The 17,299-nt window shown below is 44.2% G+C and overlaps 1 protein-coding gene across 1 annotated transcript in view; it reads left to right on the forward strand.

Annotated features, from left to right (window-relative positions):
- The first annotated feature begins 2,205 nt into the window (after nucleotides 1–2,205).
- The window catches only part of TANC1 (tetratricopeptide repeat, ankyrin repeat and coiled-coil containing 1), a 182,206-nt gene continuing 167,112 nt past the window's right edge, over nucleotides 2,206–17,299 (forward strand). Inside the window, exon 1 of the mRNA XM_079709947.1 lies at nucleotides 2,206–2,309. The gene's annotated coding sequence lies outside the window, so the exon portion shown is untranslated. The remainder of the gene's footprint in view (nucleotides 2,310–17,299) is intronic.

The raw sequence follows: 17,299 nt of genomic DNA on the forward strand, positions 1-17,299 counted from the left end.
TGAGAAAATGTAAAGTAAAAAGTTCCATTTTTTTTTCTCATCTAACATTGATTTTAAAGGACAATTGAAAACTCGAGGCCTAGTTTCTCTTCTGAGTCTGGTGGATGAGTGATCTAACTGTAGTTATAAGTAACTTCTCAAACACCACTCAGAGTTCCTCTGGTCTCGTTGACCTCCCTTTTTCCTTTCTGTAATTACTGAATATGGCCCTTAAAACCCATGTAGGACTGAATACAGAATCTAGACTCTGTGATCTCATCACCACAAAAACAGACTGTAGGGACAGTCCTTCTTGCAGGAAGTCACCTCCCCTTGGGACTTCTGTGACTCTGTAATTTACAGAGCTGTCTTTGTCATCTTAAACTCAGAAAGGACTGCCCCACCCAGCCCGCCCTTACAGAGGTAGTAACAAATGGGTTGCTGTAGGTGAAGAGGCCAGAGAGAAAGCACGTGTGTGCATCACCTGTTAGAGATGTAGTTATAAGAGTGCACGCAGGTCCGTGGGTGCTCTGGGCAGAGGGTCTGCATGACAGCAGGCATGTCGTGGGCTGTGATGGCTGTTCTTTTATATTTGTCTGTTGGCTGTGGTTGGGACAGTAGAGGCGACTGCCTTTTCTGCTGAGGTGTGTTATGTGGAAGGAGGTTGGCTGAAGTCCTTGCGGCAGCTGCGAGATGGATTCCTTCCCTGGCTGCCAGAGTCTCGGTGAAGAGGCAGGTGATCCCTTTTATGAGTTAATAATAGGATGCCTCAGATACTTGAGCTGCTGTGCACCAGGTGGTGCTGTCCTGCAGTGAATGCTTAAATACTACCAGTGAGGTCAGCAACCCGGGGAGGGAAAACCCTGGAGCGCTCAGGAGCCTTGGCAGAGTGTACGGGCTGTCGCCGAACATGAGGTGAGATTTGACAGAGGGGTGACCACCTGGGCCGTGTAGGTTTCTCCTCTGCGTTCTCCTTGAAGGAGATCTCAGCTGTCCTGAAGTGGGGGGGGAGACTGGATCTGTGCCCTGCCTCGGTCCCTGGTTTCCTCCCAGAGAAAAGCTCCCGTGCTCCGTTCTTACCTTTGAAGTCGCAGTGTGTAAGGGGGGAATGTCTTGCAGAGCTTATCAAACAGACTTAAAAGGGAGAAGAGGCCTCCACCCGTACTTTGCATGCACAAACCTATTACACTCCGGTGCCCTGCCAAGGTGGTTTTGTTGGCCCCAACGTGACTACACACGATCCGTCCTCTTTGGCAGTGAAGCCCGGCAGCGTTGCTGCAAGGGGATTGACTTGAGCCAGAGCCCGGTTGTCGGTGTGTTTGAGCATAGATAGCACCCTTGAAAAAACATCTTCCAGTACCAGAGTAGCAGTAAAACAGAATATTTCCCAAGGAAATGGACTCCGAGTCAGTCATGGAGAACCTCTTGTTGGAATCCTTCAATGAACAAACATGCATTGACATCTGCCTCTACTTGTGGTTACAGCAGGAGGGTGATGTAGGGGACGGCAGGGAAGACCAGCCCTTGAGAGATGGGGAGGAGGGGAGGTCAAGCAGCAGGAAGCAAATGCTAGAATGCAGGTACCCTCAAGGTGCTTTGCGTGCAGAGGAAGGACTGGCGAGGTTCCATGGGGGTGGGGTGGGCAGGCAGGTGATACTTGAGCTGTGCCTGGAGGATGACTCATCTCCAGAGTGGGGGAGGGGTTTCAGGATGAGGGACTGGGGAGAGCAAAGGTGTGAGATTGAACGGTGTGTTCGGAAATGATGAGTCGTATAGAGAGCTGGGACCTGTGAAGAGTGAGGTAGGAAATACGGGAAGAAAATGTCCTGGAGAACTTGAGCGCCCTGAGTGTTTTAGAGAGGTTCTTGGCTCGATATCTCAAACCTTTGAAACATTTGTGCGTTGGGCTGCAAACCCATTAGCATCACTTAAAGAGAAAACCCGAGATAGAGAAGGTAGTCCGGACACTGCAGTACCTTGCTCAAGACAAGGGGCTTCCAGTCAGTGTCCCTGGTCACTTGGACAGAGGTTATCGGGAGAAGGAATGCGTTTTCTTGCATTTGCCAGCCCCTCACCCTGTTTTTTCCCCTGTTAAGAGTATGTGGATGCTGACAGCTCGTTCCTCTCCATGACTGCTTTGTCTGGAGTCCTGGTTGTAGCTGGTTTTATAAACTCTGTGCTTCTTGCTTCGGAGGATGGGTATGCTGACCGGTTTTCTTTTTTGCAGTTCTCTTCCCAGCTTTCTGTGGTCACAGAGGAACTTTCTGGGTGCCCCCCGAGTAAGACAGCGTCTCTCTGTTGCCAGCAAGTAGAGTCTGGGGTGAAGCGAGGTGAGTGAGACCCAGGGAGAATGCGTGCTCTGACAGACCAAGTTTCCCAAGATATGTTACTTTCTGAACAATTTTGAGGTCTTTGAAAGTGAACTGGGATTTTTTTTTTTTTTTTTTGCGGTACGCGGGCCTCTCACTGTTGTGGCCTCTCCCGTTGCGGAGCACAGGCTCCGGACGCGCAGGCTCAGCGGCCATGGCTCATGGGCCCAGCCGCTCCGCGGCATGTGGGATCTTCCCGGACCGGGTCACGAACCCGTATCCCCTGCATCGGCAGGCGGACTCTCAACCACTGCGCCACCAGGGAAGCCCTGAACTGGGATTATATTCAAAGAAATTTAAGAATAATTTTTAAAAAATTCATGACTTAATTATGATGTTAAAGCAGTCATTATTAATAATAGGGATGCCTTGATTCATTCTTTTAAAACTTTGCTGGCTTTTTGTTGGTGCCCGTTTCAGGGTTTTTTGGTCTCTGTGGTGCCTAGCACAGTGCTTTTCTACTAAAAACATTTAATATATGTTGTGTGACTGGCTTAATATCTTACAGTTTGCAAACAAAGAAGTAGAACTGATAAACATTTTCAGACTTTTAATAATGTCAGACTGGCTGTCAATTTTTTTGCTATTTTTTAAATTGAGATGTAGTTGGCATGTTACACTATTAGTTTCAGGTGTACAACGTAACGAGTCAATAGATGAATATATTGTGATGTCTATTCTTTATCATGTCATTTTCCTGTTCCCCAATCCCCATGAAAAACTTTTCAAGTTTAATTACAAACCTCCCTTTAGTTACTGAGACCAATAAGGGAATGTTTTCACCTGCCTTACCCAGCTGCTCCTCCCAGGTTGTTTTTTTTTTTTTTTTTTTTTTGCGGTACGCGGGCCTCTCACTGTTGTGGCCTCTCCCGTTGCGGAGCACAGGCTCCGGACGCGCAGGCTCAGCGGCCATGGCTCACGGGCCTAGCTGCTCCGCAGCATGTGAAATCCTCCCGGACCGGGGCACGAACCTGTGTCCCCTGCATCGGCAGGCAGACTCTCAACCACTGCGCCACCAGGGAAACCCCCCCAGGTTGGTTTTTTAGGGCCACACCAGTTACAGTGGCTTGGGTTCCATCTCCCATCTGCTCTACATACTGTTTTTTGTTTTTTTTTTTTATAAATTTATTTATTTTTGGCTGCGTTGGGTCTTCGTTGCTGCACGCGGGCTTTCTCTTGTTGCAGCGAGCGGGGGCTACTGTTCGTTGCCGTGAGCGGGCTTCTCATTGTGGAGGCTTCTCTTGTTGCAGAGCACATGCTCTAGGCGCACGGGCTTCAGTAGTTGTGGCACATGGGCCCAGTAGCTGTGGCTCATGGGCTCTAGAGCGCAAGCTCAGTAGTTGTGGCCCACGGCTTAGTTGCTCCCCAGCATGTGGGATCTTCCCGGACCAGAGCTCAAACCCGTGTCCCCTGAATTGGCAGGCGCGGATTCTTAACCACCAGGGAAGCCCATCTACGTACTCTCTTGTTAACCTCTTCCAAGTGTGTCCTTCCCCTCCTGGGACTTAGGAACTTTAAGCAAGTTGGTAAACTTCTCCTGTACTACGGTTTTCCTGTACTGCAGTCTTACATGTAAATTGTGAAACAAAAATACCTACTACAAGGGGTTTGGTGAGGCTGGAGGCTCCTGTGATGGTTAAGCGTTTTGTTCTGTTTCTCCTTTTTTGTTTGTATTCCCTACCTGCAGTGTGGAGCATATAGTAGGACTCAAATATTCCCTCTTCCCTTTAAGGAGAGAGAGAATTGGCTGAGCACGGAGTCTTTAATCCCATCCTAAGTACGCACAGCTTGGAGGGCTGTTGTTATCCATGCTCAGATGCTTACAGTTGAGGCTGTGGAGTAGGAATCCCCAGGAGGTCCAGGATGGAACATTGAAGGCTCTGCCCTGGATCTGTTTTCTGTGGGTGCTGGAAATGCTCCTCCCTAGGAGATGGGGTCAAGGTTAAAGCTGCTTCCAAACCTCTGAGTGTTCTTGAGACATCCATGTAACGTGCAGGTGCACTCTGCCATCTGTCCAGCATGGCTTGCTCGCGGGATTTCATATTCTGCGCTCACCCCTCCTGCTGTGCCTTGCTCGTCCATGAAGAGCACAGTGGCCAATTGCCCCCCACCTCAACTTTGTTGGAATCCTGCCAAAAGGTAAAAGCTTTCAACAGGAGCATGGCAGGGGAGTACACATCATAATCTCATGTGAGGTTTTAAAGATTAGGGCACCAGGACTCACCCTAGGTCTGCTGAACTAGAATTTGGGGGATGGGGAGGGCGTCCCTGCTATCTGTGTGTGTGTGTGTGTGTGTGTGTGTGTGTGTGTGTGTTTTAAGAAGCTCCTCAAGAGGTGATGGTGTGTAATTTCTTGAAAGATATTTGTATGTGGAGTAGACTTGAAAAAAAAAAACCTCTTTCTGAGCCTGAGCAGGTGTTTGGGGGCATTATTTTTGAACTCTGCTAACTAGTTTTACCAGTTTATACTGCCAAGCCGAGCAGTCCCTTGCATCGTAGAACCATTTTATAACTTTTATTTAAAATTGCATAGGACAACACTTTCTACGGCTGTAAGTATACAAGGAATGAGGAAAATGACATTGAAGAACAATTTACTAAATTTAACGAGAGCTTAGGCTTATTTAGAAATCCAGGTGGGAATCTGCTTAAATGGAATTTTTACCACTGTATGCAGGGATTTGCATATTGAAACCAAAGCCTTTCCGACTTGTGGTAACACATTTTTCAAAATGTTGAAATAGCAATTTATATGCATTGCCCTAAGAGAGTTATTGGACAGGAAATTTATCTAGTAAGTTAGACATCTTTTCCTCCTCCAGTTTTTGGGTGGTAGAGAATTTAAGCTAATTTTTCTTTTCTCTTTCCCTGGGGACCAGCTTCAAGGAAATAGGAGCTTAATAGCAAAGATCATGTTAAATGGCTTTTGTGGTTTTTAACTATGTCTCTTTTGCAAATTTCCCTTTCTCTGGAGAAAAAAAACTTTGCCATCTGTTGTTTGAGGTTTTAATAATTTGATGGGTTTGGAGAACGATGCGTGTCTATTTTGAAATCAAAGAATCTTACCATTTAGGGAGAGACCTTACAGATGATCTGCCATCTGGTTTCCATCACCTCAACTTTATAGAAACTGCTCCTAAGGTCACAAATGGCCTCTAATAGGACTCGTGACATGACTTTTCTGTAGCACTTGATATATTGATCACTCCTCATTTGAAACTTTCTCCTTTGGGTTCCTTTGCATTTTTCCTACTTTTCTCCTTTCGTTTCTTCCTAGGTCCTACTCTTCCTGCTGTTAAATGTTCATGTTCCCTGGGCTTGCATCCTTGGTGGTTTGCTTTTAGTCTGCTCAGCCTCTTTGGGGAACTTCAATATTCCTGTGGCTTTAGCCACCACCCACATGTTAATGACCCCCAAGTCTTTCTCTGAGTTTACCCTTGTCTTAAACAATCTTTTGGACAGTTCTACTTGGATGACTCATATGTACTTTTAACTTGAGCTATCCAAACTGAACTCATTTTCCTCCTAATTATTGCCTGCTTTCCACTCTCCGCCTCCCAAAGTTCCCTCACCCCCGTGCTTCTGTCTGCTTTTCCCACTTTGGTCATTGGCACTATTCAAGCCAGAAATGTGTGACTCATCCTTCACCCTCCCTCACTCAGTCAGCTCCATATCGTAATTGGCAATTAAGTTCTATCTTTTTTTTTTTTTTTTTTTTTTTTTGCGGTATGCGGGCCTCTCACTGTTGTGGCCTCTCCCGTTGCGGAGCACAGGCTCCGGACGCGCAGGCTCAGCGGCCATGGCTCACGGGCCCAGCCGCTCTGCGGCATGTGGGATCTTCCCAGACTGGGGCACGAACCCGTGTCCCCTGCATCGGCAGGCAGACTCTCAACCACTGCCCCACCAGGGAAGCCCAAGTTCTATCATTTTACTATCCCAAATAAGAAAGGAAAAGGCCATTCCAGTGACATTTAATTGGGCTTTAAAAGTTGTAGTTCGGCTGTATAAGCAGATATAATAACGTGAGACAGTCATGACCATTTATGTCGTATACATTTCTTGCTAGGCAGAGTCCTAGGTACTTGTCGTGGTGTTTCTAATTCTTACAGTTATTCTGTAGTATGTCATCTCTGTTACAAAGGAGGATTCTAAGGTTTAGAGAGTTTAAGTTACAGACCCAGGATCACAGGGTAGGTAAAGCATGGTGGGTTAGGATTGGGGGATTTTAACCCTATGGATTGGTCTTCCTGCCTCCAAAGCCTTTACCATCATGTCACTCTGTCTTGTTATGTTCCCATGATGCCACAGATTTAGATTTCTAGTGAGGAGGTTGACTGTGTTGAAGGCAGGAACTGGGTCTTACTCAAATTTCTGTGTCACCGTGTGTGTGTGCGCTTTTTTTTTTTTTTTTTTTTTACATAGTAGGTGATAAACACAAGACTCTTAAATGGCAAAACCATGGTCTATGTCTTCTGTGGCTTCATCTGGGTTCAATCCCTTGTTTTCCTATTAGCTGTGCACTAGCTGGGTAGCCTGAGATGAGGCCGGTAGGGTCATGCTGCTTATTACCCTTGCAGGGTTTTTATGGGAAAGTGCTTTAAAATTCAGGGACAATTTTGAGAAATTCTGTTTAGTTGTGGAAGTTGATAGTTGGCCAGCCCAGATGAGCCTCTTTTTTTGGTTTTAAATAACAGCATGTGAAAATATAAACTCTTCTGGACCTCTGATCGTGCTGATTGAATCATTCGTGTGCTTGCAGTAATAAAGGCAGAAAAGTCCCTTCCACGTAAAAACCTTGTTAATGAGAATAGTATATATAGATCTGATTTTTGCTCTTAGGTCTGAATATAACTTTTGGAACAGCTGAGGATATAATCTGTGAAACCAGATAGTACATGTTTAGGTCTAGGCAAGTGAATTAAAGCAGAGTCTACTGAAGTTTTTTCTTCTGTTTGATTGATCTTAGGAGGATGGACTTCAAGAAGTGCTGTACCAAAACAATCCCTAAATCCTGGCACAGACGGTTCTGCATTTTGTTTCCTCATAGCTCTCCTTTTGCCCTGTCCTGAGAAGGAAATGCTCTTTGTTTTCCGTCATAATTCTCCCTGTTCCATCATATTTTGGTAACAAGGTCCTCTGAGGAGAGGGTCCCCTTTAGTGAAGGTTTAATGGTTTCTAAATTCCACAGTGACAAATTGGTTTTATATATCCTGTCTTTAGGCCCCATGCTGTGCAATAGAGACTGGTCTTGTACATCATTTAATTTCGGGATCCAAGGCTTAGGGTGCCAAAAGTGAGGGTCTAGTGTTCTTCAAGAGAAGAAATGGAGTGCCGTGTTTAGAGGGAAGGCGTGGCCTGGGCAGGCTACGAAGTTTCTCTGACTCTCACTTTCTTTATCCCCTCCTTTCATCAAAGAGGACAATTATAGTCCCTACCTCCTCCTTGCTGTGAGGACTAAACCAGACACTTCACAGTGGAAAACGTAACGGTGTCTGCTACTGGGTGCGTTTGTGTCCCCACCTCTGCTGTTATTTTTATGGTGGTTTGTTGGATTCATGGAGTAAAGGTCTTCTGTTTGTTACAGATTCACAGTATTGATAAGAGATAATTGTAAAAAGTCATAACATAAGTCTGAGTTGGAGATGAATGGCTTTGTGGTTTTCAGTGAGTTATCAGTACATTGAAATATGGACTTTATTAGGTTTGTGAGAAGGAATAAGGGAATTGGCTTGGGAAGTTGGACTACATAAAGACAAGGGCCAGGTATTTATTATTTTATATCCAGCTCTGTTGCAGACTCGCATATTTTTCTGTACCGGAAAGATGTTTCAGTGAGACCATGACAACTTAGTACATGTGTGCAACATCTTCATTTTATCTAGAACAGCTTCACATCTACTGTCTGTAATTCAGTCATTCAAGAAACATGTGTTCCACTGGGTTCTAATTGGGCTGTTTTTCCTTTAAGAAGGCATTGGGACCACACACACATACTTAGGAAATAACTTTGTAACTGTGTTCATGTAGTGTGTATAAGGAACCTTTCCAGTTTGGAGACTGTAGTTTCTGCAGCTCAGCCCCTCACCCCCCAGCTTGAAAGGAGAGTGATCTCTGTGTATATGTATGTGCACGTGTGGTTTCCATGCCACTTCACAATACCGATTTTGTTCCTTAGGTCTGAGATATGTTTCATACTTGTGTATATGTGTTGAGAGGTGGTGACAGAATCCATGATCAAAGGTTTCACTGCAGAGCTAAAGGGCCTTAATTGAACCTGTCACTGTGTTTCAGAGAAAAAAAAATCTCATGTTCATACCTGGCATGTCACATAACTTCAAGTGTAAAGCTTGAACTTCATAGGTTTGATTCAAGTTTTATCTGACTTCTAAAAATAACATTTATAATCTCCATGCGTAGGAATTGTGTAATTCAGAACTTAGTCGATGTGTTTTTTGCTGTTGGGTTGGGGTTGAATGCCTCCAGCTTAGCTCAGAGCTACCATCCCAGCTCTTCTGGAAACTGCACAAGGCTTTCATCTTTCTGGGAAGTGTGGCTGGTGCCACAGCTGGAACGGTGAGCCAGATTTAGGTAATTTTATTAGTCTAGAAAAAGTATTACACTTTTGCAGCTGTTGTTGTAGGTCCCTAATCATGGAAACAAAAACCGTCTCGGTTACCCGGGATCCATGAGAAATTGGCAGTGGCCCAGTGTAAGTCCATGTATTTTGGACTCTGAATTATATTTATCTTCATAGGGCATCCCCTGTGAAGGCATGCAGCTGGGGAATGACCTGACTGTATGAAGCAGAGAGGGCAGAAGAGGCCAAGCCTTGGGTACCAGTTTCACTAGGAAGCCTGATCCAGTTAACTGGAAGACTATACTTGCTAGACCTTAAATACCTTTTAAAAGGGTAAGAAGAGCATCCATGAAAACAATAAAACCGATGTAAAACACACTTGTCCCCAATATTCACCCTGGCTTTCCCGGTTTTGAATATTGTCTCACGCTGTAAATTTCTACAGCGCTCTCTCTTGCAATGCCAGGTTTGCTATTGTGAGTGAGTTAGTAATTTGGTGGTGATGGACTTCCTTGTTAAATAGAACTTTTACAGACTACTCTGTAAACTAATCATGGAACTTGGCATTTAAATGTTAAGAGTGGTGCATATGTGGAATACCCAATCCTGCTAATGTGTGCCAATTAGTAAGTTACCATTTAATTTCCTGAATTTCAGTTGTTCCATGAGTGGTATAAAACTGAGCTACTTTTTCTCTAGAAACTCCTGGGCTATTAGCAGAGCTTTTGGCAAGTCTGAGTAATTGTTCCGTTGGGTCTGACTCTGATTCTCTGGGTCACGGTCCCTAACTCTTAGGGTCATTGGATGCACATCAGAGGATCTGTGAATGTGGGTGAGTGGGTGAAGAAAAAAAGTACATTTTTATTTTCACTATCCTCTAGCCAAAATGTGTTTTTTTCCCTCCAGTCATGAAAGGGGCCCATAAACCATGTACTGTCAGCACCTGTGGCATTGCCACTTAGAAATTACAAACTTTTGTATCACATTGTGGGAGATAGTTTAAGCTATCAGTTATGCCTACCACTGCTCAGAAAACTACAGTAGCTCTTAGACCTGCTCTTGTGTCATGTTATTTATGCATTAAGAAGCACACATTACTATTTTCACAGATTGCTTTCTAAATATTTTGATGTCTGTTTCAGTATAATTGATTTTCTTTGTAATCGCATTTTCTATGTCAAAATCACCCAGGAACATTCTGATTGGAGGGTCTAGATTGCTGAAGCAGCCCATGGCACTTAAAAGGTCACATGCTCCTGCCTTGGATGGCACCCTTGTATTATCTTTCCTATCTTCCTTTGAGACTGGATTTGTTAACATTTAAAAAAAACCCACAAAACTCTACATGTTTGGCCTTTATTTCCTAGCATGAGTTGTCTTTGACTTTTATTATCTAGAGCTCTGGTATTCCCCCATTTTGGGGCTGTTGGAATGGATTAAAAAATAAAGCCACCACCCGTTCCCATGTGATCTTTCTCATGGGCCCCTGTGGCAGTCACACTGGGAGACTGCTTACTGCAGCCAAATGTTTATGGCCCAGAATGGTTTCCCTTACAAATTTCAGATAAGAGCACAGTGATCCATGTGTTGAGATATTTGCTTTAGCTGTGGGAAGAGATGATCCTGTGTGGCTTGTATGAATTTGATTCAGCTCTCCACTGCATTAGCACTGCAGGCATTCCCTAATTTATTTTAGAACTTGATGTCCAAGGTTAAGACCATCTTACATTTATTGGACTGTGTAAAACAGCCCAGAGAAGGAAAGCTTGGGCACCAGGCCATTCCTTGCCCCAGCCCATCACCTTTTATTAAGCTTCATACAATTCATTCTAGTGAGAAATGGGCAGGGTTTTTTTTGTTGTTGTTTTTTTGAGCTCCCCTCTTGAATAACGTAGTTCCAAATTTCCGGGTAAGTGTTAGGAATAGGGGAAGCATTGCCCATGTGACACAGAGGTCTCTGCCCCCAAATAATCTTCCTCGTTGGCAGTATGGCCCATCTCCGTGTTCTCCCCCTATGAGCTCATGAATTGAAGAGTGTGCTCTTTTTGTTGCATGTATTTTGTTGTGTGATGCCTCCAGATCATATACATTGACAACACTGTAGTTTGAAGTAACTCTGATAAGATGGATGCCTAGTAACTGAGGGAGTGGACAGGAGGTGTCTTTCAACAGAGGTAGATTCTCTTTTTCAAGATAGATTGAGGCATGGGATGCCTCTCTAGGGGTGGTGGGGGGTTGTGTTTGTGTGTGTGTGCACGCGTGTATGTGTGGCCAAAGATGATTTTTCCCCCCTGTTTGACGGTTTTGTCTGTTTTAATACCTCACCAGGCCCCTGGGAGCTCGTCTCTCATTTTTATCCAAAAAAGTAGGCATAGGATAGGGACTTCATGGTTAGGCTCTGGAGCGAAACTGCTTGGATGGGCCCCCATGAGCTACGTGACCCTGGGCAAGTCCCAGCCTCTCTGTGCCTTCACAGAATGGAGACATTAATAGTACCCTCCCCAGAGGGCGGTTGTGAGGATTAAATGACTGTGTGTGTGTGTGTATATATATATATACATACATACATATGTGTGTGTGTATATATATATAAAAGTAAAGTGCTTAGAGCAGGGCCTGGAATATAATTAGTGTTAAATACATGTTGCTGGCTGCACATCAGAATCACCTGGGGGAGTTAAAAGAAAAAAAAACTACATGGGTATTGAAAACTCCCAACTTAATGAAATCAGGGCCTGGGGAGGTTAAAACCTTGTTCAGAGCATCATAGCAAGTCACTGACAGAAGTGGAGGAGGGATTTTGACGTCTTGTATTCTGGGGCTTTAAGAGAAAGATCCATCTGTCAGCTCCGTAAGCAAGAAAGCTTTGTGTAATGAATAGCTGCCTTTCACAGGGCATCTTTGAAGTTGTCTGACCTTTTTCACTTTGAGGCCAGTTGCAGTGCAATTTTAAAAATTTAATTTCTTTAGATTTATGATACCAGGCTTCGTTCAGCTGGCACTGACTGATTGAGTACCTTTACACTTCTTGAAAAATGGACTTTCTGACATGTCTTCAAGGTCTCTTCTCCTTTCATACTAAAGGCTTATCATCAACCCATGCCATAGACTCCTCAGAGGAGTTCCTTTTTCATCTGTGGTGATGGTTTATCAGCTACTGTGATTACAGTGGCCCTATGAACAAGAAATAAATCTTCCCCCTTACAGTGATAGCACCTACAGGTGGAAGAGACTTGATATTGTCCTGTCAGATGGTAAAGGGAGCAGTGTTCCTGTTAGACAGATGAGCCCGTGAAAGGTGAAATAACTTGCCCAAGGTCATTTTGTTAATGTAATGCCTCCTACCTTTACTCGGGGACCTGTAATTGTCACACATCAAGAAGGTGGTCAGGTTCACAGCTCTGTTGTGTGATACAAGTGGAAAACTTAACGGGAAGGAGGAGGGAAAAGAAAAGAGGATGTAATCAGAGAGGGTGGTTGTTAGGGAGCTAACCGCCATATGAGGCTTGGGACTGGGGTCTCCAGTTGCTATAAACCTTCCACAGGGGAGCATCCTGTGATCCTGGTCACATCCTGCACGGAGCTGTGTGAGAAAGGATGGGACCACGTGCAAAGTCTGTGGTTCATATTCAAACCCTAGGTGGTTCTCTACGGGCTTTTGGCCTCATGGCCGCTGTGGCTCAGCGTTGGCTTTCTCCTGGCTCTTCTCAGCTGGATCCATAACAACGGTACTTTCACCCTCATACAAAAGCCACTTTGTCCTTTAGACTTGTATTCTGTGCTCTCCTGGTCACCTCCCTGTCCCACCTTCCCTCAGTTCATTGAGGACTTTGGAGGCAGCAGGTCAGAGCCTGAGCTTTCAAGTCAGACCTGGGTTCAAGTCCCAGCTTCACCTTTACAAATTGTGTAACCTTGGGAAAGTTGTTAATCCCTCTAAGCCTTTGCTTCCTTATTAATAAAAAGGAATCAGTGAAACTGTCCCATAGTTTTTTTTTTTTTAAGGATAAAATGAGATTACATATGAATGTAAAGCTCTTCCACTTACCTGATACACAGTAAACACTTAGTAAACACTTAGTAAATAATAGCTGTTAGGGTGGTGGTTGATATCCCTAATCCTGTCTCTGTTGCCGCAGGAAGCATCTGAATGGCCCTTCCCCAGACCGAGAATCAAGTGCCTTGACTTGTTTGCTTCCAACCTTCACTTGAGGACATTCCACTTCAGCAAACCATGCTGTTGGCCATCATGTGGGCTCTAACATTGTCTGGAATTGTTCCACATCCAAAGATTTAAAATTAAGAAGCCCAGACAGCCTTTTTCAGCTTCCTCATTGACTTAGTCTGACTGTATTTGCTCTTTGATCTGTTTGAGACACCATCCCTATTCTCTCTGGTGGTCCTTCCTCTCAGGCCTCCACTTGCTTCCTGTCCAGCCTTGATTCCATGGCACGCCACTCTGAGCACTCTTGTACGAGCACCCTTACCAATCTTGTTGCGCCTGTGCTGCAAACACCCGATTACTGATCAAGCCTCTTGTCCTCTGGATGGTTCTTTCTTGGGGCTGAGCATCAGAGGATGGAGTTGCCCACTTTCATCATTTGGTGCTGCGTCTTGCTCTGCAGCCTTGGTTGGGCAATCAAAACTGTTCAGCTGTCCTTCTCATCTTGTGCTTGCCTTTCTCTCCTCTACAAGGGCTATTCTGAACCTTCTCTGCTCCTCTCATACCTTAGTTTTACTTTATAGAGAAAATGGAGGCATGGACTTGTAGCTTCCTGCCCATGTTTGTTGACAGTGTTGTCTTCCTCCTCCGTCATATTATACTTTGTGCTCCTCTTTGGTTGGCACAGGGTTGATACTCAGGAATGTGTGTAGAATGAAAAACCTGCAATTGCTAGCCCAATGCTTATTCCTTAATTGGGAAATTGGGTTGTAACCCTGTCTCTGCCACTTGCTGGCTTAGGAGAGTCAGGACAAGTTCCTCCAATGCTCAGGGCCTTGCATTTTATTTTATTTTTATTTTTATTTTAAATTGATTGATTGCTGCATTGGGTCTTTGCAGCGTGCAGGCTTTAGTTGCGGCGAGCGGGGGCTACTTTGTTGTGGTGCATGGGCTTCTTATTGCAGTGGCTTCTCTTGTGGAGCGTAGGCTCTAGGTGCGCGGGCTTCAGTGGTTGTGGCTCGTGGGCTTGGTAGTTGTGGCTCGCGGGCTCTAGAGCGCAGGCTCAGTAGTTGTGGCGCACGGGCTTCGTTGCTCTGCGGCATGTGAGATCTTCCTGGACCGGGGCTCGAACCTGTGTCCCCTGCATTGGCAGGCGGATTCTTAACCACTGCACCACCAGGGAAGTCCCATGGGCCTTTCATTTTAAATGAGGATGTTACATTTACTTAAATTTATTAGGCTGGCAGTGTGTTTTGAGGTACAGTTATTTCTTTTGAGAATTATAGCTGGAAAAATTATGTTCCTCCCCGGTGTATCCATTGATATTGAAGTGAGAAAGCATACTGTGCTTGCTGGTGAAGCGGAGCAAGGTCTGGCCATCCAGAGTCCCACAGACTAGTGGAGGAAGCAGGTGGGTGAGCAATTAAAATAAGACCCAGAAGGCTTCTAAGAGGAAGCTTTTGAGGTGGGTTTTGAAGTGGGCTTGTGAAGTGTCTGCTTTCTCTAATAGATTAAGTATCTGTGACTGTCTAGATGGTGGTGGTGATGGTAATAATGTCACAGTTATTTTGTCCTCTAGTTAGGTAGTGTCTTGCTGTTAGGTTGAGAGGTGGGTGCTTGGCTGGGGAACGTCCGGGTGAAGACAGCTTCTGGATGAGCAGGGGCTTTCTGCAAGACTGGTGCTCAATCTTGCTCCAGAGCCATTGGCCTGGGAGGCATGATTATTGCCAGGAAAGCTGCCCTTGGTTATTTCCTTATGAGCCCTTCCTGGTTTGAGGCAGAATGTATTGCTTTCAGGTTTTGGCTTTTCTGTTATTATATTTATCCCTTCTGTATGCATATTCGAAACGCCAAAATATAACCTGCCGGCACCTGGTGCTTCTGAAGGCCTGATAACAGAACAGATCCTGCTATGGAGATGTGCTGTTCACCGTGTATAAGTCAGATAACTTTGGCCATAAACTTGGAAATTAGTACTTGGTATCAGAAGAATTCTTACATTATTAGTCCAAATCCCTTGTGGGAGAGAATTCATTTTGATTTCCCCTCCATAACAACCCTGCTATTCTTTCATTTAAGGAGATTTATTTAGCGTTTGTTGCATGTAAGGTACTTTTTTAGGTGCCATGGGGGATTTGTAGAGTTCAACATTTTTTTACTGTGATTTTGATTGATAACCATCTGTAAGTACAAAGTGGGATGTGGAATTAAAGATACCTTTTGACTATCATGGCCTGGGAAGGCTTTATGGATGAGATAGTGTTCAAAGTTGAATGGAACAAATCCCTTCACAATCTAGAAAAATGGCTCTTGTAGCCAGAAACAGGTAGCTTCTTGATATTTTCTTCCAAAAGTGAAATTTCTTTTTTGCCAAGTGTTATCAAAATGAAAACTTCTTTAAACAAACTTGTATATAGTAATTTAGGAGAGTCAGATTTGTAAGGACACTGTTCTCAAAACAACTTGTATATCTTTCTACAGAGTATTTTAAATATGGGTTGAAAATTATTTCAATCTAATAGGGAATTTCCACTTAATCTTGTGCATCAGAACTTAAACATTTGAGTTGAAACTTCATGCCCAGAACTCTTTTACATTCATATTACTTGTGACTGTAAATTTACTTTGCTTTTAATAACTTAGGCAAAAAGACGTCAGGTTTGAGTATAAGACAAACCTAACTCTAAAGAAAAGAATAGCAGAATTTAGAGGTACAGTTTGTAGAATGGCTTTGAATAAAGAAGACCAAATGGTTTGGTCTATGTGTCTTAGGGGATAAATCACAGCCGAATGATGTCCTGTTTCCCAGCTCTGCATGTTAAGCAATACCAAGGGCCGCTTTTTTACTTACCATCACAATTGCTTTCTGGTTTCTTGATCAATAACCCCTTCTCCTCCCCCCCAGCTTTCCTGGACGAGGCGTCTGAATCCTAGTGAAGTTTGGTAACTTGTTCCCAGTCACAATGCCAGGACCAGGTCTCCTAATTCCTAGGCTCCTTCTACTACCCTGGGGGAAAAAATGGGAGACCTCCTAGAATTTCAAGTATTCATCAAAAGTTGTTTTTTCCCCAGCCTCCTGGGATCTTTAAAGGAGTGTCAAGATATGGCTCTTGCTTTCAGGAAGCTTCTAGAAGGCAGTTTTCCGTGAATTTCCAGCAGCAGCCATTGCCCCCTCTAGCAGGGCTTTGTTTCCTTTTGTGGTCTCTGTCCTGCTTTGTTTTCTCTTACTTCCTCTCTACTATATTATTTATTCTGTAGGCTGCTTTAGACAGCACCTCCCCACCCATCACCACCACCCATTTCCTTTCTTTTGATAAACACTAAAGGTTGCCAATGCAGAGGAAAGTTCTAAAGGCAGTACTACAGAAGACATGGCTATGTGTAGGTGAGTCTTAATCTTATTAGGTTGAGACGTTTTTGAGCCCCTAAAATTGAGGATGTTTTTGATGTATCTCTTCTCTTAAATTAAAAAAAAAATTTCTTAATGATCATGTGCATCTTACTTTCCAGTGTTTCACTTGTAGATATTGCTACTCTGCCTTTATTTATTTTGGCAAAAGAAAGCAGACACCTTCTGAGACTGCTTTGCTTTGAGGTCAGATGGATGGTTTGATGCAAGAAGCTCCTTTTAGTGGAGTGAGCACAGAGTGTGTGCTTAGGTGTCCAGGATAACTGGATAATAAGGGTTTATTATCTTGAGATTTTAAGGCTGATTCAGGTGTGGACATGAAGGGACATTATGAAATGCAGCATTTTCCTCTCAAGTATCTCTTGGATTTAACTGTTTTCTTGCATTCCTTGCAAATGAGAATATATAGGAATATTCCTTGTAATTTATAAACTGCTATGAATGTTGGTTAATTGCTTGATTTGGAGGAAATGGCTCATCTGTGTTCATTGCAGCCTTGTTAAATCTGTCAACAAATATTGAGAACAGAGTGTGTGGGAAGGCTGTGTTCCGGCTTCTGTTCCGGCTTCTGTTTGTATCTATTAAAGAATAAACATAGTCCCTGCCCTCAGCTCATGGAGTCGATTTGAAATTTCATAAATAGGTGGTATGGCACTCCAGAAGAGGAAAGTCTTTTTTTTTTTTTTTTTTTTTTTTTGTGATACGCGGGCCTCTCACAGCTGTGGCTTCTCCTGTTGCGGAGCACAGGCTCCGGACGCGCAGGCTCAGCCGCCATGGCTTGCGGGCCTAGCCGCGGAGCGGCATGT

This window comes from Hyperoodon ampullatus (assembly GCF_949752795.1).
Source record: "Hyperoodon ampullatus genome assembly, chromosome: 8".
Lineage (NCBI taxonomy): Eukaryota > Metazoa > Chordata > Mammalia > Artiodactyla > Ziphiidae > Hyperoodon > Hyperoodon ampullatus.